Here is a 27,282-nt window from a genome sequence, read left to right as displayed (position 1 = left end):
GGTCAGCCTGGGCCAGAGCGAGACCCTACCTCTAAAAACAAACAAAAACAAAAAACAAAAACAAAACTAGACAAAACAAAACCCTGAGGAATTCTGAGTTTTCTATTTTTTTAAGCCTTTTATAGTGTCCCAAACTGTGTATTTTAATTTTTTTATTGACAACCTCCATACACGTGTATAATGTGCCCTGATCTTAATAGTGTCCCATCAACCTCCTCTGTCCCCCATTCTGCATGACTGAACCCCGTCTCACAGCAGCTGTCATTAACTGCACAAGACCTGCGTAACATCGGGCTCATCAACAGGATGTCACGGATGATGGAGGAGAGAAAAGAAATGGTACGAAGCTGAGCGTTTTAACAGCAGACAGGACCAAATCTACGCTTCAAAGGGTAGACTTCAAAGACCAGTGACCTCACCTCCCTTTCACTTGTACTTGACTCATGAACTTTCCCACTTGCTTGGCTCCCAGATAATGATAAATTAGTCTATGTTCCATCTTCACCGTAATGGACATAAACCTTGTATAAAGTTGGTTGCTTCTTTACTGGCAGTTTAACCTTAGAAGAGTTTTATAATGTTATTAGTTCCTAGAATTAATTCTGATAACTATCTTCAAAGTTAATATCAGAAAAAAAATTGTGAAAGTAAAATTTTTTAAAGGCTTTCTTTTGATTGTTTGCTTATTTTTATTTATTTATTTGAGAGTGACAGACAGACAGAGAGAGAAAGAGGCAGATAGAGAGAGACAGAGAATGGGCGCTCCAGGGCCTCCAGCCACTGCAAATGAACTCCAGACGCGTGCGCCCCCTTGTGCATCTGGCTAACGTGGGTCCTGGGGAATCGAGCCTCGAACCTGGGTCCTTAGGCTTCACAGGCAAGTGCTTAACTGCTAAGCCATCTCTCTAGCCTGAAAGTAAAATTTTTGACTTCTCCTAGGAAGTAGTTCTGGATGCCACATGTAAATTTGAAAGTCGACGTAGGAGGGCAATAAACGCACCTCACCAAATGTGGGTCTGCTTTTGCTCCTGCTTCCCTGTTTGTATTCAACACTCTGATGTTCAGTTTTGCTTTTAGCCAAATATAATAGACGTGTAGGCTGTTCTCTGAGGCAAGCACACAGCTAAATTACTGTTTTCGGGACTGAATGTCTGGATGGAAAGATGCTTGTTAGTGTGGGAGTTGCCATTTTGGAAAACAAAATAGCAGAAATTGTTAATATTTTGGTTAAAGTTCAGATTGAGCCTCCCCTCCTGCTTTTCTTCCTACATGTTTTCATAAATTAAAACCATGTTGTTGCTATTATCTAGTTAATTGTGTTATTTCTGGTTCATTTTCAGAAAAGTTCTCGCCACACGAACTCTGGTAAATAGCAAATTAAAAGTGAAATAAGTGTAGCTATCAGAGATGGTATTCTGGAGAGATGTTTGTTTATACTCTATTTTCTGAACAAAATAATGGCTTGCATTATGAGAAGGATCTTCTTAAACTTGGCTGTTAGACCTGTATGATCTGATAATATTTTCTAATAGTAATAATGACAAAAAAAAAAAAAAGACAGAAAAACCTGTTACTAATTAAAGGAAGAATTCAGCTAGGGTTTGGCTTTCTGTCTCTGGAGAAGGGGACAGATGGCCAGGTCTGGAATAATTAAGAAGCTGATGAACCTATCCCCAGCCTACACCCCCATTTTCCTCTCTCTCTTCTCCTTTCAATAAGAAGCCAAGATCAGACACATTTTCGAATCGACTTCAAAATGTGTTCATAGCAGCTCTTCCCATACAATGTTTCTAGTAAACACTAGTGTTACAATAATAGGCCCTATGTACATGAAAGAGGATTGGAGTATAAAAAATTTGGAATAGTCCAGTCAAACAAAACCACCAAGAGAAAAAACTTTTTATTTAAAAAATAATTTTCATAAGATTCACTATAGTGTGTCCAGCTTGGTGGTGTTGGTATATTCACTATGTTTGCAACCATCACACTAGTTTGAAAGCATTTTCATCATCCTGAAGAGAAATCTTGTAGCCACTAGCAGGCAGTTCCATTCCTTCTCAACAACTGGTCTACTTTCTATCTCAGCTTTTTAAAATCTAGACAGTTTGTGAAAATGAAGTCGTGCATGGCTTTCGTGACGGATTTTCACTTATATGCTTTCAAGGGCCTTTTTCATTGAAGCGTGCATTAACACACTCCACTTATTAGTCCGGTTTATGGGTATCCCAGATTTGTTGAAGTATACAGTCTGCTAATGGACATTTTGTTTATTTCCTCTGTTGTTCCGGTGAGTTTTCAGATACAAGTTTCTTTGTGTGGACATATATTTCAGATTGTCTTGGGTATATAACCATGATTGAATTGATAGTTCATATAGTATTTCTGTTTTATTTTTGAGGTACTACCAAGCTACTTCCCATAGAAGCTGTAACACTTTTTATATATTTTTATTTATTTACAAAGAGAGAGAGAGAAAGAACGAGCAAGTGAGTAAGCGAGCCAGGGTGTCCTGCCACTGCAAACTAACTTCAGACACATGTACCACTATATGTATCTGGCTTTATGTGGGTACTGGGGAATCAAGCTCAGGCCATCAAGCTTTGCAAGCAAGTGCCTTTACAGAGCCATGTTTCTGGCCTCCATTTTATATTTGTAATAAAATAAATGCATGAAAGTTTCAGTTTCTCCATGTCCTTGCTGACACTTCTTATTTTCTGTTTTGCTTTTAAATGACAGTCATGCTTTTAGGTTGAAATGGCATCTTGCTGAGGTTGCAGTTTCCATTTGTTAATGACAACATTTAACTTTTTAAATTTTTTGTTGTCAATTAATTAATTTATTATTAAATATTTTATTCTAATTTATTTATTTGGCAGAGAGAGAGAGAGAGAGAGACAGAGAGAATGGGTATTCCAGGGTCTCCAGCCACTGCAAATGAACTCCAAACGCATGTGCCATCTTGTTCATCTGGCTAACATGGGTCCTGGGGAATCGAACCTGGGTCCTCTGGCTTTGCAGGCAAATGCCTTAACTGCTAAGCCATCCCTCCAGCCCTGTTTTTTATTTTTATTTTGAGAGACAGAGAGGCAGATAAGAGAGAGAGAGGGACAGACAGACACAGAGAGAATGGGCATGCCAGGTCCTCTAGCCTCTGCAAACCAACTCTAGATGCATGTACCACCTTGTGTATCTGGTTTACATGGGGACTGAGGAATTAAACCCAGGTCCTTTGGCTTTGCAGACAAATGCCTTAATGACTAAGCCATTTCTCCAGCCCAATGACAACATTTTTGCATGTGTTTATTGTCCACTTGATGATCTTCTTTGGAAAAAAAAAAAAGTCTATACACAGTTTTCTGTTTTCTAACTTCCTGAAAGTAGATCAAGAACTATATAATTTAGCAATTGGAATTTTTGAAAACTAAAATGGAATGCCGACAGTTTGCTGCAGGCAGCCTTCTAGCTTTTATATAACGAAACAGCAACCAATATGCGCAATTACAGGAATGCATCAAAAACATGGAGCATTTACATGAGAAGAAAAACAGCAAATGTCCAATGTACGGGAGCAAAATCTTCTGTTTTGTACTAATAAGAATGCATAATTAAAGCGATGTGAAATACCATTTTTTAAAAAAATTTTGTTCATTTTTATTTAGTTAGTTGAGAGTGATAGAGAAAGAAAGAGTCAGAGAGAGGGGGGATGGGCGCGCCAGGGCCTCCAGCCACTGCAAACGAACTCCAGATGCATGCGCCCCCTTGTGCATCTGGCTAACGCAGGTCCTGGAGAATCGAACCTCGAACCAGGGTACCTAGGCTTCACAGGCAAGCGCTTAACTGCTGAGCCATCTCTCCAGCCCCGTGAAATACCCTTTAAAATTGACAAAGATACTCAAAATTATGTATACCTGTTTCTGGCACAACAAGGAGAACAGAGGTATTTATTGTTGATGTTGGTATTATCTTGGTTTCCTCATCTAAAAAGCAATCTGGACTGAGGGCTGGAGGGATGGCTTAGCAGTTACAGCCCTTGCCTGCAAAGCCAAAGCACCCAGATTCAATTCCCTAGGACCCACGTTAGCCAGATGCAGAAGGTGGAGCATGTGTCTGGAGTTCGTTTGCAGTGGCTGGAGGCCCTGGCATGACCATTCTCTCTCTCTGCCTTTTTCCCTCTCTCAAGTAAATAGATATAAATAAAATAATGAATAAAAAGCAATTTGGAGTATGTAAGTAGGCCCATATAATGTTCCTGTCATTTGACCCAATTCTGTTACTATAGAGAATCTATTATAATTGTTTAAAAGAGAAATAAGCCGGGGGTGGTACTGCACACCTTTAATCCCAGCACTTGGGAGACACAGGTAGAAGGATCGCCATGAGTTTGAGGCCACCCTGAGACTCCATAGTGAATTCCAGGTCATCTTGGGCAAAGGGAGACCCTACCTCAAAAAAACAAAAAAAGGGCTGGAGAGATGGCTTAGCGGTTAAGTGCTTGCCTGTGAAGCCTAAGGACCCCGGTTCGAGGCTCCATTCCCCAGGTCCCACGTTAGCCAGATGCACAAGGGGGCACACATCTGGAATTTGTCTGCAGTGGCTGGAGGCCCTGGCGTGCCCATTCTCTCATTCTCTCTCTCTCTCTCTCTGCCTCTTCCTCTGTCTGTCGCTCTCAAATAAGTAAATAAAAATAAACCAAAAAAAAATTAAAAAACCAAAAAAAAACAGAAATAAAAATTTTGATGTATCTGATAGTTCACCAAAACACTATTTATGACATGAAAAAAATTAAAAATTTTCAAAATGTCTAATAACAGGGCAACAGTTAAATAAGTCAGAGTACTATGGGACTAGTATAATGAAATAAATATTTAATGGAATGAAGAAATACTTGCATTATAATTGAAATAAAAGTACAATTACAAGGCTGGAGAGATGGCTTAGTGGTTAAGGCGCATGCTTGCGAAGCCTAAGGACCCTAATTCTGTTCTCCAGATCCCATGTAAGCCAGATGCACATGGTGACGCATGTGTCTGGAGTTCATTTGCAATGGCTAGAGGCCCTGACACATCCATTCTCACTCTCTCTTTCCCCCTTTCTCTATCTCTAATAAATAGATGAATTAAAAATAAAATTTTTGGAAAACAACAAAAAAAAGATACAATTACACAAGATTGCCAACACATACAGATGATGAATGAAGACAGGGAAAGCCCAATCGTTGTGTATATGTATCAAATTCTGTATCACTTCATAAATATGTACAAACATTATATATCAGTAAAAACTAAAAACAAACAACAACAAAAAGCAAGCAGGGTTCAAGTTCACTCTGCTTCCCCGAGTGCTTGCACACTTATTTTATTCACATACTAAAGAAACTAGAGTAACCTTGTTCTTTGACATGGCCATAATTGGTACTGAGTCAGTTGAAATAAGCTAGTTATACCTGCTTCTTTTATTATTATTATTATTTTAGAGTATGTGTGTGAGAGAGAGAGAGAGAGTGAGAAAAAGAATTGGCCCCAGGGCCTCAGCCACTGCAATTGAACTCCAGATGCTTGTGCCAACTACTGGGCATGTGCGACCTTGCACTTGCCTCACCTTTGTGCATCTATCTTATGCGGGATCTGGAGAGTCGAACATGGGTCCTTAGGGTTTATAGGCAAGCCCCTTAACCACTAAGCCATCTCTCCAGCCCTAGACCTGCTTATTTTCTATAAATAATTTAACAGTAGTTTATTTTTTTAAAGGTGATCATTTCAATGAGAGGAAATAAGAAAGGAAGAGACTAACTGGGACTTAATATCAAATAAGGTTGCTAGGAAATAAATTTTCCAGTTTTCAAATGTCAGCTGAGTGTTCTTTAAGCCTGGAGTCCTACTGTTGTTTTGTATTGTTTTTCATAAACCACATTTTGAGTTTTGCCTTCTTTAAAATCAAGCAAAATGAAAATGCATGTTTGTGAAATCTGAGTGGAACAGTTCAGATATTTATGAATTTTAGTTTCTCAATGTTCAACAGATTCCTTTTCTATTCTATTTTAAAAATGCTACTTCTTTTCATTTTACTTTTATTTACTTAGTTATGAGAGGGAAGGGGAGATTGGGGCACCAGGGCTTCTAGCCACTGCAAAGGAACTCCAGATGCATGTGCCACCATGTGTATCTGGCTTACATGGATACTGGGAAATCAAACTTGAGTCTTTAGGTTTCACAGGCAACCTCCTTGGCAGCTAAGCCATCTCTCCCACCCCCAAACACTCTTTCTTAAGCTTCTTTTTATCAAGTGTTTCTGGAACCTTCATGTTATTTATTTATTTTATTTTATTTTATTTTATTTATTTTTTGGTTTTTCGAGGTAGGGTCTCACTCTGGTCCAGGCTGACCTGAAATTAACTATGTAGTCTCAGGGTGGCCTCAAACTCATGGTGATACTCCTACCTCTGCCTCCCGAGTGCTGGGATTAAAAGTGTGCGCCACCACGCCCGGCTTCATGTTATTTTTTATACAGAGTATGTTTTTTAGGTAGTATGTGTTTTCCATCATCTCATATGTTACTTCCTAAAGGTCTGCTGGGAGAGAGAAACAAGTCCAAATGGAATAGAGATTAGGGCCACATACCACATGAGCAGACAAGCACACAGCAGTACAGTACAAAGATCACACCCAAAGGCAGTGGGACCCGCTCCCTATGTGCAAGGCTGTGTAACCCAGTGGACTGGCAAAGGAAGTGCTCTGAGCTGAGAATGTGGCCAGGGGTTAAAGTGCAGGGTGCACTTCCTTTCTCCTTACATAAGGACCCCCCACTCCGGGGGCGGGTCTCACCTTGGCTAATCCTTCCTGGAAGCACCCTCAGATCCACCCAAGAGGCTTGTCTCTTAGTTGATTCCTCATCTGATCAAGTTGTCTACAGAGATTAACAACCCTAGACTCCTTGAGTCAAGCGTGGTGTATGTGTAATTGCTGAGGAGTTGTATATTTTTTGCCTGTTTTTCTTTCTATTATCTGACACCTATGTTCTTCTAGATGTTGCTAGCTATGCATGAACTGCTATCAAAATTCTTATGTAAATCATTTTTGTAAATATACATTTTCATCGTTATTGGGTGAATACTTGGTGGTAATTGCTGGGTTTTGTTTGGTAACTAACAGATCTCTCTCTCTCTCTCTCTCTCTCTCTCTCTCTCTCTCTCTTTTAATGGATGTGCCCATGCACATTCACCAACATAGTGTAAGACCATTACTCTGATTTCATAGTGCCAGTGTTTTAAATTTCAGTCATTTTGGTGACCTGACTAATGGAACTGAACCGTTTTGCATGTGCTTGGAGGCCATTTCTGTCGCATGTCTTCATCTTATGTCTATTGGGGTGGACTAGAAGTTCTGGAGTTCTGGATGCCCGACAGTCCGGGATTGGAAGGGTTGCCTTCTGTGTGAGGGCTCTAACAAATCACTTTGCCATGTCCCTTCCTACTTCCTATTCCTGGGCTTGTATTCCAGACTTTATCTCCTACTTATGGCCACCCTGTTTCCACAGATGAATGTTCATCCTTTTCTTTATTCTTTTTGTAAAAATTAATTGCACAAAATAATGGGCTTTGTTTTGACATTTTCATGCATGTTTGTTCTTCTTTTGCCATATTCACCCCCATTGCCCTTTGTGGACCCCATCCTCTTCCTGAGTAGCCCTCCTTCTACATTAAATCTTTTTATAAAGCTTTGAATTACTCATATGAGAGGGAAAAGGGCATTTTTCTTATTTTTCTGAGTCAGACATGGCGACCTCTAGTTCCACCCATTTTCCTGCAAATGTCATAAGTTCCTTCACTTTATGGCTGCAAAATACTCCATTGTGCATACATGCTTAATTTTCTTTATTCATCATCCACGATAACCACTTTTGTACACAAAAAAGTAAGTTGTCTTTTATTATTCCAACATAACCACAATTTAATATATTCTGAGTACCAGTCCTGTATCATATATATATTTTGTCAGGATATTTTCCTATTTATGGCTTGCTTTTGATTTTTCTCTGCAGAACCTTAAGATGAGTAGAAGTTTCAAACACTGAAAAAAAATTATGTATTTGCGTATGTGTGTGCACACATATACCAGGGCCTCTTTCCCATGCAAATGAACACCAGACACGTGTGCCACTTTTTGCATCTGGTTTACATGGGTGGCTTGGTAATGAAACTTAGGCTGGGTGACTTTATAAGCAAGTGCCTTGAACCACTGAGTCATCTTCCCAGCCTCTTGAGTTTTTATAAATTCTAACTTCTTAATTTCCTTCCTTTTTTTTGCCTGTGTATGTAGTATGCATGCATGAGTGTGGGCCCACATGTGTGCATGCAAGTGTGTGTGCATATGGAAACCAGAGGGTGATGTCAGGTATTTCGCTCCCTTGCTCTCCACTTCTTGACATTATTGAAGCAGGGTCTCTCACTTGAACACAGAGCCCACTGATTCAACTAGCCTATCTAGTCAGTTCACTTGGGCAGTTCCCTGTCCCTGCCTCCCATAGTTGGGCTTGCAGATGGCACCATGCCTGTCCTGTATTTACATTCATGCTGGGGATCTGAACCCCCATCCTGCAGACTTGTGCAGCAAGTGTTTTACAAACTTGGGATATAAATCATTCCCAGTGCTCATGTGTGTCCCAGATGATAGAGCCTAGCTAGTGAAAGCTTACACTCATCTCTGGGCAAGTGGAAAACAAATGCTAGAATTCATGTACACTGTGAATGCAAGTCCATAAGCATTCTGCGTGAAAAGACAAAAATCGGGACACTTTCATTCTCTGTCATAGTTTTTACATTCACAAGTTTTTCATTCCACATGTGTAAGCCTCTAACTTTAGTGCCACTTTACAAATGACTGAAATTGCTTCATACCCAGGATTACTCTGTGATAAGCCAAAGAGGCTTTAAGACACTCCTTTCACACCAGAACCTCATGCCAGAAACCAAACAGATGGTGAACTAGGCAGAAATGACCCTGGGCATTCTCATTAGAGCAGCTGGGGAAATTTTAATGGCCCTCTGCTTGCCTTGTGCTGTATCTAATACCCTTTGAACTGCCACTTTTTTTTTCCCCAGTTACAAGTCAACAAACACCATGTATATTTTAATAAGGATTATCAAACACAGTTTGCCCAGAAGATGTACATCCCTCTAATGCTAATTATCTAAGTTTAAATAATCACTGAGTTCGGGGATAATTGGAAAGAAAGACTGTTTTTCTTGCCAGTGCATAATTACTAATTAACAGGAAGATAATATATCCTTGTAGTAGTCATTTCTAGAAGAATCTGTTAATAGTTAATTAACTGATGAGCTGGTGCCAAGTTGATGTGGGTCAGGAAAGTTTATAGATAAAGTTCTTCTGTCACATAAATATATAAATGAACGTACTATGTAAAGGTTATAGAGTTGAACCAGAGGAGAGCGTGGGTGGAGTGAGCCTGCGTGGTTGTGGCTTAGCATTCCCATGCTTAAGGTCATGGACATACATTAAAGAAGAGTGTGTCTTTGGCTCTGGGTATTAGACACCAAATGCTGGTGGCAACTCTGCTGTTTGTATGTAAGAGTTGAGGCTTTGTTAATTTACTTTCCTCTTGATCTTATTAATTGCCTGGGCTTTCTCAGCCTTCAACTGTCCTCATGAATTTGGGTCGCAACCTCCTCTGTGTTTTTCTGTAATTAGAATTAGGGTTTGATTTTATGAAATGGATAGCCAAAGATTCTCAAAGGAGAAAATAAAAACTTGAATATATATATGAGTTTCTATTATGCTAATTCTTCACAAGTATTTGAAAGTACATTCATTGTAAACTTTTGTTTGTTTGTTTGTTTGAGATAGGGTCTCGTGCTACTCAGGCTAGCCTTAAACTTGCTATGTACACAAGGATGGCCTTGGATTTCTGATCTTCCTGCCTGCACCTCCCATGTACTGGGATTATAGGTATAGTCACTGTGTTAAACCATAATTAGCAGTTAACATTTGTAACTAGAGTAGCATTTTTTAATGAAACATCTTGATTTTTTTTTCCATTTATAGTTATGAGTGAATAGGTTCTGTAAAACATCAAATGACTCAGAACATTTAGGTGTCTTGCCATGCATAGGCTTGGGATATAGATTTCTATGACTGATCACATAGAAGGAAGGATGTTAATGGGAAGCTAGAAAAAACTCAGTGTTTAGCCCACGTTCATGGGCACGGGAGGAAAAGATCTCTTGTAGGGAGAAGAGAAAGAAAATAAGGTCTCCATTCTGTTCCCCAAAGCTGTGTGCCAAGGTGACTCCGTAGGAGAGTGGAATATAAGGATGTCAGAACTCAGCTGCCTTCCACAATTCCTAAAAGACACAAAACAAGTGGAGTGCACAAGACAGAATCCCAGAAACGTGAGAACCCAGCCTGGCTGTTCTCCTCCCTATCACGACCATCACCAGCACTGGCAGTTGGCCTCCTCTGTAGGTAGTTCTTCTGAGAAATGGCTCTTGTGGCTTCCTTATTGCACAAGGTGATTAGACAAATGCAGACCTGCATCTGAGTACAAATAGCGCTCAGGCTTGCAAGGTGCATCAGGCCAATCTGCACTCCAGCCAGCTAACTTGGCGCTCGGCCCTGTTCTTCAGGGAGCATCCCTAGTCACGACGCTGCCGAGAATCCAGCCACCTTTCTCCCTTGAACAAAATTCAGCATTCTATTATTCATAAAGCCTCTAAATTCTGTAATATTTTTGACCTATACAATATTTATCACTATAGAAAGACTTTACACGAATAGTTTTTATAAAAGGTATGTATTCATATGGAAGTAATTTGAGTCAGTTTTTGCTCAGTGCCTAAACAACTCCTTCAGCTAAGTCATCAACTTTCCTATAACATATCTAAGTATAGATTAATGACTGGCTACAGGCATATTCTGACATGCATTATTTCCCGTAAGCATGCAAGAATTTCCTCCATGATCCTTACTTCAGAGGACAGTATGAGGCTGTGCTAGAAGAGGCAATGTAATGCTGGGAAGACATAGTCATTTTAATTTTAGACTAGACACAACCTGGTTTGTAAGGTTGGCATGTAAAAAAAATCTAAGCAGAATGGGTTAAAGTATGTTTGTTGCCTGTTAGAGACAGGGTTTGAACCTGTAACCCAGACTAGCCTGGATCTCAGGGCCTCCCTCCGTTCTTAGCCTCCCAAATGCTGGAATTGAACTATAGTCTTGAAAAAGTGGTACAGGGCCTTTACAGTTCAAGATTTATTGGTCTGAAATCATATTTTAAAAATAACAGTATGTAATCAAGCTTAAATTTTTAAAAACTGGTTTCATCCCAGAAATTTACAAACATTAAAATCTCAAACTACCTGATGAATAATTGAAGCACGCAGTAATGCAGCTTTAATGTGTGAGAAGGGATTATCTCTGGGATGAATGTGCTGGCATTACTCCCCATAGTTTGAGCATAAGACTGCCCTCCCATCCCCTGGAAAAAGAGGGGCAACTGCAAAGAGGAGAGACAGGTGTGCATTGGGGGCTCTGGTCACACGGAGGGAAAGGTGATGATTCGCAGCCCCTGGGAAGATCTCCAGGCCTGTGAGCAGAGCAGAAACTTTCTTTTGACTCCTCATTTTTTTTCTTTCATTTCATTCTCTTTCTCCTGTTTCAAATTGCAGTCCTCTCCTGCCATTGTTTTTCTTTCTTTCTTTTTTTTTTTTTTTACAAACATGTTACCACTATCCATTGCTTTCACTAGTTCTCTCAACCTCTGCTTCTAGAAAGTTCCTCATGTGCCTCAGTTCTCTATTCCTTATTCTCCTTCCTTCAGTCCCATGTTCTCTGCCCCATGGGCCCTGTGTCCTCGGTTGTCCTCATCTCTCTTCAGCATCTTACCAGTTGTCTTAAGCTCACTTTCTACTCATTGTTTCTCCTTCTCCTCACAGCGGCAGCTCGAGCTCACATGGAGTTCACAGAGTGACAGTGTTCGGACATCTAGGATAGTTGCTAGAATCAGGGAAGTCAGATAGATGTCTGTAGAGCATCGGGGACTGGGCAAACTTAGGGAGGCCTGTTGAGAGGTACCCAGGTAGACCTCAGCACTGGATGAAAGCTTGAAATTATGAGCAGCTGATTGACCTTCATGTGGGAAAAGCACATTCATTCATCTGTTTATATATTCATGTTCATATTTTGCATGTGTACACTGGTGCACATAGGTGTGTGTGGTATGTGCACTCATGTTCTGTGTGTGCACATGTAGGCCAGAGGTCAAAGTCTGGTGTATTACTAGTTGTTCTGCACCGTGTTTTTTCAGACAGCGTCTTTCATTGAACCTGAGCTCACTGATTTTCTAGCCAGCAAGTCCCAGGGATCCTCCCCTGACTGCCTTCTTAGAACTGGGACTACAGGTGCGCACTGCCATGCCTTGCGACCTGAACTGGAGTCCTTATGCTTGTACTGCAAGGACTTTGCCAACTGAACAATCACTCCAGTCCCAAAATATATATGTATTTAAAATTTTTATTTACTGTGGTAGTCTCTCACTTGAACCCAGAGATTGGTACTTGGGATAGTCTAGCTTGGCAGCTTGCCCCCGGAGATCCCATTTCTGTCTCCCAAGTGCTGGGATTATGTGCCGCAGAAGGACTGGAGTGAAGTTGAGGAAACATAACAGGAGAGACACATATATCCACAAAAGGGTCACAGAACTGAACCGAGAAGGGAATTAAATATTAACAGTCAACTATGTGGCCAGAACTTGGGCACATCCATACTACAAGCACACCAGTTAAATCAATACTAGAAGGATTGTGTTTACAGCTGGCACAAACTCTGTGTTGTGCTACCTACTTGGAGGAACCCGAGGAAATGTTTTTAGGGCTGGGTTTTAGACAAAGATTTTATAGTTAGCGATTCCAGTGTCCCTCATCCCTCTCTACAAAGGAATGATTTGAGTCTTTGTAAATCATTAGTGAAAACTTACTCGTTTGACAGAACCTTGTCTAATCTTCATGCTGTTGCCATTTGTAGTTTAAGTCTCTTTGCCTCGCTCCTTCCTTCCCTCCCTTTCTCCCTTCCTCCTTCCTTTCATCTTTCACTTGTTCCCTTCCTTCCCTTCTTTCCTCCTTTCTTCCCTCTTTGAAAGAATAATATACAACTGAAAGCGTATTAGTGTATTCTGGCGAGGACTTGGGCTCCTCCGAGGCTGGTCCTCTTAACAGTGGTGGGCACGCAGAACAGCATCCCTCTCGAGCTCTGCACCAGCCCTTCCCCACCAAATCCTCTTGACCAGCACGCATAGTATTTTCTTTGGCTTCTCACACTTTCTTGGAGTCATGCACTTTGGCGTTCATGGTACACATTACATGTGTGATATCATGGTACACATTACATGTGTGATAGCATGCCCAGAAGAGAAAAGGAGGTGAAGGAGCCCCCATCTTTTGTTGGTGCTATAAGGGAGGTTGAGTCAGATGCCTCCTTGTTACCAACATTCTCACTTATCTCCAGAGCTATTGTTCAAGCTCATCCCCTCCTAAAGGCTTGAGATCAGAGAAGGAAGAGTTTACTTGTAAAACACCAAGCATGGGCTGTGTTCCCTTCTAAAGCAGTCTGGGATCGTACTGCTTAGAACAGTGAAAAGACCGTGTGACATCTCTCGGTCCTTACTTATCACCCTTGATAAGCGTAAGTTTGAATAATTTGTTGTTTCAGTCTCTGTATTTTCTCTCTTGTCAGAAACTGAGCTGGATAACAAGGGGTCAGAACAGAGAGCTGTAACTGGATAACAAGGGGTCAGAACAGAGAGCTGTAATGCCTGCTCCTTGGCACGCAGAGCTCATGGCCTTGGGGTCCACGACCAGTGAGCCAACTGGGAATGTCAGGACATTCCCAGGATCTGGGAAGCCAAGACGCCAGGATTATGAGGGCGGGTGAGCAGGAGTCCCAGGGAGATGTGGGGTAGTTTGTAGAACCTGTGCAGCAGAGTTGTGTGTGTGGATCAGATCCTGTTTTAGGCAGAGCCTGCTGGAGAGCTGGGCTGAAACTGGGCTCTTGTGGTGCTCATTGGGCCTTGTGCTCTTGGTGTGGGACTGTTTGCAAAGAGGAAAAGCTTATGGATTTCCAAGCTGTGCAGACATGGGACTTCACTCTTCCAGAAGAGGGTTGTTCTACTGAGGCTAGAGTAGGCCAGTAGTGGCTTTGCAAGTGTATCTTTTTTTTTTTTAACTATGTTTTGAAGCTATTTCTTCACCAAGATGCTAAGTAAATGGTCATTGGAAAACAAATGATTGGCTAGATGAAATTAGGCAATGCCGAACATTGTGCCATCAAGGAAATATAAAACTGTAAAGCAGGTTTTGTTTTACCTTAGGAGATTTTCTGTGGCTTTCAGTAGCCTGTCCCGGGTTCTTAGTGTAAGCTCATGTGTAGAAAGAGGCTGATGAAAACATCTGGTGAGTTGCCGAGAGCAGCAGTACATCCTTGTGATCCCCCCACATCTGTTTACCTTCCCTTTGTGTGTATGATTCTGATCTATGAGATCAGCTGTCATAGGCTCAGATTCAGATACAAATTTGGGAGACCGGGAGCATTTTATTTAAGGAAAGAAGGTCTACACAATTTTGAGGAAGACCAGAGGCAGTGAAAGGTTAGAAATGTCATGATGTCCTTGGGGTACCTAATAACCCTAGAGAGTTTCTATGACATAGGATGAGGGTTGAAAATCCTGGCTGTCTCCAGATAGTGGATATTTTCCTACTGATTCCTGACATAAAATGAACACGGTTGATCCACCCTTGGAGAGTTTTTGCTCAAGCCCTCTGGGGGGAGGGAGTTCATTTTTAACTTATTTGGCCATTTTATGTCTAAATGTAATGAGAAGTATACATTTTTTCCCCCCCTGGAATGCCCCTGGACATTTCAAAGGTGAAAACCTAGAACTTTCACAGTTCCTGGGCTTCAATAGATGTATCCACCCATCTTCCTTCCCACAAGTGATGCCCATGTATGTAACCAAACATCCTAATTAGAGCAAGGACTCAGTACCTCCTCCCAAGTGACACTTCTTGAATGTCCTTCTTGTCTAGACAGTGTTGATTTGTCTGACCACAGAAACCTCTTACTCAGTATCCAACTCTTAGTTCTCCATCCCTTTGCCCATTCCGTCTGCCATAGCCAGAGTAGACCACGAAGCATGATCACACCCTCTGTTCATTTTCTTTTTCACTTTGGGCTACCCTGGGGACCCAGTCCTCTCTTCGCACTTTGGAAGTCCCTTATGTGAGTTCTCTTCTCATTGCTACTTGAGTCAGCATCCTACTTGTGCAAGCTTCCTTATTTCCTGCAGCTCCCCTTATGACTTAGTCGTCTGCATTGTACAGGGGCAGAAGCCTTAATTCTGTGCAATTTCAGTGTGTCCTGGTCTATTTCTGGTTGCTACACGGACTACCTGAGTCTGGATGATTTGAAAAATACAGAGGTTTATTTAGCTCACAGTTCTGGAGGCTAGGAGGTCCAAGGTCAGGCAGTGGCCTTGGCTTTACTCTTGTTGAGGGCCTCAGGCTGTTTCAGTTCACAGTAAACAGCAGAGAAGTTAAGAGAGAAGAGAGAGAAATGGAAGAGAGAAAGAGATGTCAGAGGTGACTAGAGGGAGGGAGAAGAAAGGGGGAGGGAAGGAAAAAAGGGAGCAGGAGAAAGAAAACATCAGGGTCACTTTCTAATAACCCACTCTCACGGTCACCAATTCAGTCTCGAAAGAATAAGCATTCTATTTTTTAAAAGTTTTATTTAATTGAGAGAGAGAGAGAGAGAGAAAATGGGTGCGGCCAGGGCCTCCAGCCCCTGTAAGCATTCTCAATGACTTTATCACACGTGACTTAATGTCCCACCTATGAAACATATATTCAAACCACAAAACAACCAGTATGTCTAAGAAAATGTTTCTGTTAACATAGATCCCCCTATGACATCTAGGGAGTATTCAACAAACCTCGCTTCTCTGTAACTGGTAATCAGCCAACACAAGGACTGGTATAAATGGCCAAGCTGTGGAGTGCCAAATACTGAAGCTGGAGAAGGAAGCGGATTGTGAATTCCTCCATCTTGTTTCATCTCATCAGCAGCTGTGCTGTGTGAAAAGCAGGGCTTTCTATTTGACAACCAAGTAGCCATGCCTCAGCAATGGGGATAAGCAGAGGTTTTGGAGTAGCTCTTCCACTGATTAACAAAACCCCTGGCTAATGAGCCAGGCGTGGTGGCACATGCCTTCTAATCCCTGCATTCACCAGGCAGAGGTAGGAGGAGCGCCATGAGTCCGAGGCCACCCTGAGATTAAATAGTAAATTCCTGAGCTACCTCGAAAAGCAAAGTCAAAATCAAAACAAAACAAAACAAAAAAAAACTTGGATAATCTAGATATCAACAGCATTTGCATGAAGGGGAAAGTCACATTGCATTGGTCTTCGTAGTCACCTTTGGATGATTCTGTCTTTATTTGAACATGTCTGAACATGTCTCACTACGTGAGTTTATTGGCTGTTGCCCTTCAGTCCTCCTTGCCTACTTTATATTTCCACTAGATTTTTTTTTAGCTCTAGCAAGGGTTCTAGCTGCCTCAAAGTATATGATCCATAACACTTAGAATAAAGGCAGATACAATGTGGGTATAATGAAGAATTATCAGTAGTATACATCCCTGCAGAGACTGGAAAATAGGGACTGATAAATTTCTGTGACCTTAATTGTTACCACAATTGTTAGCTTGCAAACAGCTTATGCATATCTTTCATAGCTGTTTCATAGATAAGATTGTGACATTAAGGGATTTGTTCAATTAGAATTACTTCCTTGTGTTCTGAATATCAAAATGACTTTCCTGTTCCCACAAAACAAATAACTCACCATAGCTTAAAATCAAGATGTGCATTAATTTGTACATGAAAGATAATCCCTTGATTGAAAAAGGCTAATTGAGGTTAGCTGCTGTTAGTACAGAATCATGAATAGCTTTGATAGATTTTTAGCACATGGATAAATCCCTTCTTCAAACTTTGCATGATGAAGACTATCTTTCTGGTAGATATCCTTTAAAGAATTTGCTCCATAAAGAAAAAAAATCTTATCAGACCAAAAATGTTTGTCTATTTCCTCTTGATATGGGTAATGAATTCCCTATCTTAATAATGAACATTGAATGCATATAGGCCAAAGAAATCGAGTTCCAACCTGCTTGATTCTTTTCCTCTTCCTTTTTGCCCACATATTTCAATATATTTTTTTTTGTTTTGTTTTGTAATCAGTATATTGAGAGACATTCATACATTTCAATAATTGCTTAAATCCTGGTAGTCAGGTTTAAGCATGTGAACATGTGACTTTAAACATACAATTAAAGCTACTCATCATAATTTGCTATCCTACCAACATTAAATTACAGTTACTTTGGAGCCTAAGCCAAATGGTTTGTAAACCTGTAACATGCTCAAGGAACACCTGGATTTTATATGCACATTACTACTCCATGTACAGGTCTAAGTTACCCAGTTCGAGAAGGGCTATCATGGTCCAAAGAGAAGGGAAAAAGATTAGGCCTGGTCAAAATAGACTTGAATATATACACATGTGTGTGTATATATTTAAATGATGGCAGAAGGGAATGCATTCTTAGAAGTGCAAGCCCTCAAGTAGCAGCATGTTATGACATATGACAAACTTCAGAAAGGTTTCTATCACTGATAACACAAGTGAAATTATGTACTATGTCACTTTCAAGTAATGGTTGAGGCAACAGAATGCACAGGCATCACAGAGTCCACGTAATACAAACTAAACAAACCAACACTTCTCTACAAAATTTTCTTTTTCTGATTACCAGTTAAATACAATTTTAATTCCATAGCTTAACAATAAAGGGTCATACAATGAAGTTAACAAATATACCTAACATTTCAGGCTATGCCATGTACTCTGCTAAATCAATTACAATGTGTGAACTGACACTAGGGGAAGTTTTAACAGAAGTTTTTACAGATATTAAACTTTATCTTGCACACCAAAGTCATCATACATACAGGGCAAAGTCAGCTTTTGTATTTGTTTATTCTTCATTTAACTTTTAAACACTACTATAGTTGAATATTAACACAAAAACAATAGCAAGTAGTGAGCATATGATTACAGTTCTTCACTCATTCACTACTGCATATGCAGTGCCAGCAGTAAGTAATATTCACTGCTCCATTAAGAGGTCTGACACTGAACACCACCTCTGGGATGGTGCTCATCATCCTCATATGCTTCTCCATTGTAATGGCGCCGTCTTTCCTGATTTGGATCAAAGTCCACTAGTTCTACCTGATCCATTTCATCAGTCTCTTCTACTTCCTTCCTCTCAGGAAGGAGTTTTTCCAGCAAAGAGAGTTTATCAGGAGAGAGAAAGCCATTTTCAGGAAAGTTTACCTTAAACTCGATGATTAGGCGTCCCTTTTCATATGGTCGGCGATATATTGGCATACCTTCATTTAGCACACATTTGATATCTCCGTGCTTGACAATCTGACCTGGATGAGAGGTGATAACTATGGTTCAGTTGTCAAGAGTGGATATTGGCTTTTGGAAGCCACACAATGCTTCTACAAGCTGAATATCCATACACATGAAAAGGTCTTCTCCTCGTTGAGTAAAAACAGCATGGTCCTTCTGATCTAACACAATGATAATATCTCCTGGCTCCAGTCCTGGTTCTTGGTCTCCTTCACCATGGAATGTTATCTTCTGGCCATCTTTCATGCCTTTGTCAATATGAACTTCTAAAATCTTCTTTTCTCGAACTATCTTCCTTCCATTGCAGCTTTTACATCTATCTTTAGGACTGATCCGCTCTCCATGGCCCTGGCACTCCATGCACACAGACTGAATTTGCTGAACCATTCCTGGTCCTATCTGATGAATCCTTATTTGCATTCCAGTACCTCGGCAGTTAGGACAGCACTCTACTGCTCCTTTTTTACCACCTCGGCCTTCACACTTGTCACAAATCACATTCTTTTGCAGAGCCAGTTTTCTTGTTGCACCATTATATAAATCTTCCAAGATTACGGAGAGCTGATGCACAACATTTTTACCTCTCCTTTCTCTCTGCATCCTTTCTCCTCCTCCAAAAAACATATCAAAGATGTCCATGGGAGAGCCAAAACCACCACCTGCTCCACCCTCCTTGATTGCCTGCTCTCCTCCTTTGTCATATAACTCCCTTTCCTTCGAATCTGAGAGAACTTCGTAAGCTTGAGAGATCTGTTTGAACTTTTCTCCTTCATTTGGATTCTTATCAGGGTGGTACTTCAAGGCCAGTTTCCTATAAGCCTTTTTCAATTCTTCCTGGGTGGCATTGGGTTTGACCCCCAAAACATCATAGTAAGTGGTTTCTTTCACCATTTTCTACAGCCGGCGAGCGGGCAGGGCACGGAAAAAGGCGCGTAGCAGTGCGCAGCTCCGAAAGCCGCCGCTCGTCCGCCGCTCACCGAGCGTTCTGGAAAACTCAATATATTTTAAAAGTAACAAAGAACAAGTGTAAATTGCTTCATTATTGCATTCATTATTACCCCATCTACTCTTTTAGCATAGAACATGAATTAAAAACTCATCAAATAATAGACCCTAATATTTAGTGACTTCACAACACTTGTTTTAACAAGTATATACTATGATTTCAAAAGTGATTGTTGGTCATTTAAAAAATAAATAATGTAGGTTAATATACTATCTTTTATTTGAAGAGGGGCTTCCAGTTGGACCATTGTGACTTGAACATGTAGCTATGAAGACATTCAAATATCTTTTTAAAAAAATTTTAAATTTTTTATAATTAACAATTTTCATGATTGTAAACAATATTCCATGGTAATGCCCTCCCTCCCCCCACTTTCCCCTTTGAAACTCCACTCTCCATCATATCCCCTCCCCCTCTCAATCAGTCTCTCTTTTATTTTGATGTCATGATCTTTTCCTCCTATTACGATGGTCTTAAGACATCTAGAAAGATATTACAATAATACAGAATGAGAGTTAGAATTAAGATAAGGACAGGAGGAGTTTGAGGCAATGAATACAAAAATAATTGTCAAACCAAATTAGTGGGAAATTGAGACAGGATATATGGATGGGGATATGGAAGCTGGAGGCAGTAGTCAGGATAACTGTGATCTAGAGAATGAACCATGGCATTAATTGGTAAAGCCAGAGTGAGCATACTAGGGCCCTGGCTTAGAGATTTTGTTTAATTTGAGGTCATTGGGATGGATATAATCAAAAGAAAATATGTCATAGAAAGAAAATGTGTTTATAGATACAGCAGCAAATCAGGACTAGAAGTTTAGATTGTAAGGCCCTTCCATGGACATTAACTTACTTAGCACTGGTTCTTTTTTTGTAAATATTTTTATTTATTTACTTGCAAGCAGAAAAATGGAAAAAGAGAGAACAGGAAGGTCAGGGCCTCTAGCCAGTATAAATGAACTCCAGATGCGCGTACCACTTTGTGCATCTGTCTTTATGTGGGTACTGGGGAATCAAACTTGGGTTGTTAGGATTCTCAGGCAAGGGTCTTAACTGCTGAGCCATATCTCCAGCCCAGCTTTGGTTCTTTATTCCCAGCGTATGTGTGTATACGCATGCATGTGTGTGTGTGTGTGTGTGTGTGTGTGCATGTGTGTGTGTACATGCACATATGCGAGTGGAGGCCAGAGTGGCATTACTCCTCAGGAATCCTGTGCACATTTATTGAGACAAGATCTGTCCCTTGTCTTCACTGATCCATCACCAGGACTACAAGTGCACACCACCACACCTGTCTGTTTCTAATGTGGGTTCTGGGGATTGAATTCAGTTCCTAATGCTTGCAAGCAAGTGCTTTACTGACAGAGCTATTTATTTTTATTATGTCTCCCTGACCCCTATTTTGTTGAATATCCTTTGGATTAGGAAAAAATAATAATTAAAACAAGGTCAAAAGGATTAACTTGAGAGAACCATGGTCAGTGGAGTGGCTGACTATTTGGCTGGTTGATTGATTTATTCGTGGGAGTTTCGTGAACCAGGAAATGGGTTAATTTGAATACAGTATTCCATGAAACATGATTCTGTCCTTGAGGAGCTTAATATCGAGTATGTTGGAGTTTGTTTAGTATGTATCATGTCTAATAAATGACTGTGAACTTAGTAGTTAAAACAATAATTATTTAGGTGCTTTTGATTCTGTAATTTGTCTAGGGCTGCATGAGGCAGCTTGTCTCAGTTCTAGGAGGCATCTGCTGAGGGCGAGGCATGCAGGATGGCTTGTCCACGTACCACGCCGACGCTGCTGGGAGATGCTGGAGCGTGCGGTGATGCTTGAGCTGAGCTCTGAAGGACAGATGCAGATGACAAGCAGAGGAGGAACGAGAACTTAGAAGGAAGTGTCCTACAGAAGGCTGAGAAATAGGACACACATGATGCATTCCAGAAACTTGAAATACAGTGGCATTAAGGGGCAAGAAGAGGGACAGAAATAGGAGTATGTGATTAATATTAGGAATTGAATCTACTGAAACAAACATGGACCAGACCTCAGGGCATCATGTTTGCTGACTCAGGAAGAGACTAAAGTCCTCTCTCTTTGTGTTATGATGCCCTCGGCTATGGATGTTGGTGAAGAGAGTTGAGAGGAGCAGGCTTAATGAAACAGTGAAAAATCAGGAGACAGGGCTTGGTAGCTTGACAGAAACCAAAGGCATGGAGTTTTAATATTTTATTTATTTATTTATTCATTTATTTATTTAAGAGAGATAAAGAGGCAGATACAGGGAGAGAGAATGGACACACCATGGCCTCTTGCCACTGCAAACAAACTCCAGACACATGTGCCACCCTTGTGCATTTGGATTAAGTGGGTCCTGGGGAATCAAACCTGGGTCCTTAGGCTACACAGTCAAGCGCCTTAACCACTAAGTCATCTCTCCATCCCAAAGGCATAGAGTTTTAATGAGGACAATGCCAACAGGGCGATGATCTGATGAGGTGAGAATGGAGGTGTCTGTTAGGTTTAGTTGGGAAGAATAGTAGGTAGTAGATAGTTGTGGGTTCCTGGATTCTTGGGCCACCACGGTCCCCCAAGGTGGCCCAGGAAACCCGGGTGGTGAGCACATGAGAATCACTCTTGGGAGACAGTTTCCATGAACAGCTCTCAGTTTATTGTCAGGAAAATGGGTTTATAAAACGGTTTTTAAAAATGGGTTATAAATTGAGGGTCCTGAGGGGATTGGATGTACAAGGTTGCTTGCTGATGCCTAATTAGCATATGGGGACATTCATTCCAGTACATAGGCAATGGCAGGGGGAGGGGCCGTGCAAAGGTGCTGGCTGATACCATGTAAGGAGTTTCCTAGGAAACTGGCCAAAGGCCACAGGGTTATGGGCAAAGCTTCAGTCTTACCTGAATGTCCAGGTATCCTGTGCTTGGAGAGGGAGTAGCTTTACTTCCTGCTGATCTCGGGGTCTGAAATTCTGTCTGGGAGTTCAGGCTCACTGTGACCCCCAAGACCGGGGGGTGGGGGGCAGCTCCCGTGCTGGTCCATTGTGAGATATGACTGGTGTTTCAGGCTGCTGCTACCTCTTCATAACCTGGGGCCTTCGTGTCAGACAGCTTAGGTTTGTTTCAACCCAGGGCCCTGCCTATGTCCGACAGATAATGGCTTTGGTAAGACCAGTTTTAGTAGAAGCAGAAGCCAGACTACAACGGACTGAACACTAAATAGTAAGTAAGGTAGTAGAAAGGTGGAGAAAGGCAGTAATAGCTAGAGGGAGACTAAAAAGAACTGGCTGCTCTCTTAAGATGGAAAGAGGGCTTGGTATACTTTCATATTATGATTAATATTGAGCCATTCACAATAGGTAATAGAAAGGATTCTGTAAGTCCCTATTGCTAAAGAATAATAAATGCCTGAGGTGATAGACATGACAGTCACCCCAATCTGATCAATCTATCTATATGGATGTGTATGTATATACATATATGAATACATACATATATATGATTCCAACATTATATATATATATATATATATATATATATATGTGTGTGTGTGTGTGTGTGTGTGTGTGTGTGTGTGTGTGTATACATATTTATGTATGTGTGTATATATATATGTATATATATATATATATATATATATATGTAACATTTTTTGCAATCTCACACTGTACCCCTAAGTATGTAACACTACTGAACATTGAAAATAAGAATCAAAACAGTAACTGCTGATTCTCACCTGTAAACTCAGTGCTCTGGAGGTGTAGGTAGGTGGACCAGAAGTTTAAGGTCCTTCTTTTCTACATAGTTCCAGAACAGCCTGGAAGACATGAAACTCTCTCTCAAAAATAAAACTAAATAAAATAAAATAAAAATATATTTTAACGATAACTGATGAATAACAAAACATATTTATTGTGTGTTATGTCCCTAGATTAAAAAATGGAAGCTCACAGAAGTTCAGCAACTCTCCCCAGATCAAACACTTAGGAAGTAAAGGAACAGAGTTTTTTTTTTCTCTGTACTTAGCATTTTTATTTTTTTTTTATTGACAACTTCCATGATTATAAACAATATTGCATGGTAATTTCCCTCCCACATTCCCCTTTGAAACTCCATTCTTCATTATATCCCGGCCACCTCTCAGTCAATCCCTCTTTTATTTTGATGTCATGATCTTTTCCTCCTATTATGAGGGTCTCGTGTAGGTAGTGCCAGACACTGTGAGGACATGGATATCCAGGCCACTTTGTGTCTGGAAGAGCACACTGTAAGCAGTCCTACCCTTCCTTTGGCTCTTACATTCTTTCCACCACGTCTTCTGCAATGGACCCTGAGCCTTGGAAAGTGTGATAGAGATAGTTCATTGCTGAGCGCTCCTCTAGGAACAGAGATTTGAACCATGCTCTTAACCACTCTTTGTGGCAGTGATGACAAGCATGGGACTTTTCCAATAAATTTTGACTATCCAAATGGACATGAGACATATAAAGCCTGGAGTTAATTCCTGCTTCAATTTTCTTACATTTGACATGGCAGCTGAACTAAAAATGACATTAAAAAAAAAGCTAAATGTAGCTTTAAAAACATGTCCATGCCTTCATATGTACTAAAGTCTATTCTGCGTTTTAAACCTTTCTCAGGTCCTAAAAAAAAGTTACTTATAATTCACACCTAGAATGTGTAAGTTTTTGTAATTCAAATTACTGTGCCACCTTTCTGCTTGTGAGGGTAGATGTTAAAGTCACCTGCATGTTAAGGCAGCCATCTGTTTACAGTCTGGAAGGAACACAGAGAAAACTCGTGGGCTACCTTGGGAAGAAACTCTTACATTTTTGTGGGTTTTCATTTTAGCAAATTGTGTGTATGTGTTGTGGGGGGCTGTTATTTAAATCCACTATTGTATTAAGCCCAGCTTGTGGAAAGTGCTTATAAGCAGTTTTTATGATATTTTGATAAGCATTGCTGTGATACGTAGGTGAGAAAAATGGCTCAAGGGAAAGAAAATTAATGATGGCTGGGATGGAGCCAGCTGTGTGATTATATGTGTGGAAGATCAGGTTTCTTTTTTTTTAGAAAAATGCTTTTATTTTTCCTACAAGTGCCTTCAGTTGTCAAGTATCAAACATCAGAAACACATTCAAAATAAAACAGGCCTGTGGGAAAGACAGCAGTCAAGGTTATCAAAACATTAGGAAGCGTCAAGTGATTCCCTCGGTCTGAGCACCTGGGAGAAGCTGCAGAGAGAGAGAGCTGCACGTGCTGCCAGCCGGGCCATCTGCGCACGCCGCTGCCGGCCTGGTCAGCGCGGGGAGGGGAGGGAGGCACCTGTCAGAGAGACTCACGTGTTGCAGGAAGCGTGGCTGCTGGTGCGTTGGCAGGTCACCCTTTTCTCTTTAATCGAAATGAAACAAATGCGTTGGCATTCGGAGGCTACATATGGTGCTCTAACCTTTCCAGGAGACGGTGGGAGTGAGGTTGGGTTCTCTCATGTGACGGGCAATCTTGTGGCACTGATAAAAAAAACAAAACAAAAAACAAAAACCAAAAACCACTGCCACGTGAAGAGCTAAGAGGCGCTTTCTCTGCTTCTTCCCACTCTGGCTAACTCGCTTGCCCCTGCCTGATGCTTAAAACGTGAAGATGAAATCTCTTCAATGTCACGGGAGGTAGCTGATACTGATACGCATATTTACCTGTCGGTAATTACCCTGTGTGTCTGTTGCCGCTATTATTCTAGTACACATGCTTCCAAAGAGATAGAACCAGTGTGTAAATGAAAGCTTGGGCGTGTGAGAGTGACTGACACGGAATCCCCAGGCAGCGAGCTGGTGCCAAAAACCACAACCTCTAACTGCAGAACTCAGCTTCACAGTCCTATGAACCATCCTTTCTGAATCTGGGGGCTGGGGGATGCGCTTGGTGGTATTTTTGTAGATTCCTTGAGGTCTAAGATTGTTTAAACATGCCCAATATCTTCAGCCTTAATAAAGGTCTCAGACTAAGATCTGTTTGTTAGCAAAAGCCCAAGTTCTGACTTGATTCCAAATCTAGTGTTTAAAATTTGACCTAAAAGAAGAGGCCAACCCTTGATCACCTTTTTGCTTGCAGGAAAAGAGAAACAAAAGGAAGTCAATATAGACTCAATCTTCAGTCAAAAGCATAATTTTTTTCTTCTTCTGTTTTGGTTCTTCGAGGTAGGGTTTTGCTCTAGCCCAGGTTGACCTGGAATTCACTATGTAGTCTCAGGGTGGCCTTGAACTCATGGCAATCCTCCTACCTCTGCCTCCCAAATTCTGGGATTAAAGGCATGCACCACCATGCCCAGCTAGAAGCATAAATTTTGCTGGAGACAAACATGGACCCATATTTTTAAAAGGCCTGTGGGAGCCTGTCTTACATAAGATGAGAAAGTAATTACCCACTTTCTTTACTGAATTCTAGTGTTTAACACCTCCAGTCTTGGATACACATGAGACGGTATGATTTTGATATAGGTCTTAGAGCTACCCCTCCCTTTTTAACTTTTAAGACAGTCTTGCTATGCAGGCTGAGCTGGCCTCCAGCTGGTGGTCTTCCTGCGTCAGTCTTCCTAGTCCCGGGTTTTGGGCACCCACCTCCACGGCTGCAGAGCTAACATTTCTGAAGCAGGGAATTTCATCCTGTCTTCCGATCAGTGTGGCAGAGGCTGCAGTGGGAGGCGCCCCACTTGCCCACCTCTAGATAGTGCCTTAACTGGGAGCCTCAGGTTGATCAACTCCACCCTCTCTTCTTTCTGGAATAGGCAGCGACACTCACGGATGAGTCATTCCTCAGGAACAGGTTTGAGATGTGCGCTGTACCTAACAATTTGATGCATAATCGTGTAAGTAGACATCAAAGGCACAGTGTCGATGACATCCATGTTGCAAAGTCAGTACAAATGCTCAGGAAGCCGATAAGAGAGGCAAGCTTTCCTCTGAGTGAACACAGGAAGAATGCTGAGTGGTGGCTGATACATTAAGACTCCAGGAAAAGCAAGTGTTTCAGAAAGGATCCAGCATGTGGCAAGGTCTAGAGGCCAGAGGGTATGGCAATGTTTGGTAACTAGAAAAAGTTTAGCTAGACAGAAGGCACAAGGTAGGATCCTGAGAAGAGGGGCTAGGATCATTCCCTTAGAGGTCTTCTGGTCCTTTTAAGGCATTCTTCACTTGAGGGGATTTCAGCCATATGACCAGTTACTTCAGAGAGGCCCTTCTGCCCCCAGGGTATTAGGGGTATTGGCTATCAAGAGTCAGGAAAGAGGGAAGGGGAAGAGACTAGGCGGATATAGGAGGAATACCAAGGGCCAACTCAAGAAAGTCATGGAAGGGAAGGAGAACAGCATCATTTGGGAAAGACAGTTTATGGGGATTTGATGGAGAGTGACTGTTGCAAGATACTATGTAGGCTCCTGTCCTGGATCTAAGTCCTTCAGGACGACAGGGATGACATCAGGGATAATAAATTGAGCCAGGCTGCTTGGGACACTCAAGTAGAATCTAGTATACAATAGTAACTCAGGAGGGTTGTGCCATAAGACCAACTTAGGAATGATCTGCTTCTCCATAGATGGTAATTGAAGCCATAGCAGCAAATGGGATCACCCCACAGGGGAAGGGGAGGAAAGCAGTTGGCACTAAACTCTGAGATGTACTGATCCCAGGGAACTGCAACAGCAGGGATTTTCAAACAACC

At 41.2% G+C, this 27,282-nt stretch overlaps 1 protein-coding gene and 1 pseudogene across 2 annotated transcripts in view; one reads left to right on the top strand and one right to left on the bottom strand.

Moving 5' to 3' along the window:
- Positions 1-27,282, top strand: part of Reln (reelin) — a 498,095-nt gene that overhangs the window by 79,309 nt on the left and 391,504 nt on the right. The window lies entirely within an intron of this gene.
- LOC123455302 lies at positions 17,871-23,834 on the bottom strand (annotated as a pseudogene).

This window comes from Jaculus jaculus, chromosome 16, assembly GCF_020740685.1.
Source record: "Jaculus jaculus isolate mJacJac1 chromosome 16, mJacJac1.mat.Y.cur, whole genome shotgun sequence".
Lineage (NCBI taxonomy): Eukaryota > Metazoa > Chordata > Mammalia > Rodentia > Dipodidae > Jaculus > Jaculus jaculus.
Note: the sequence above shows the minus strand (reverse complement) of the source record. Positions and strands in the feature narration are given on the sequence as shown.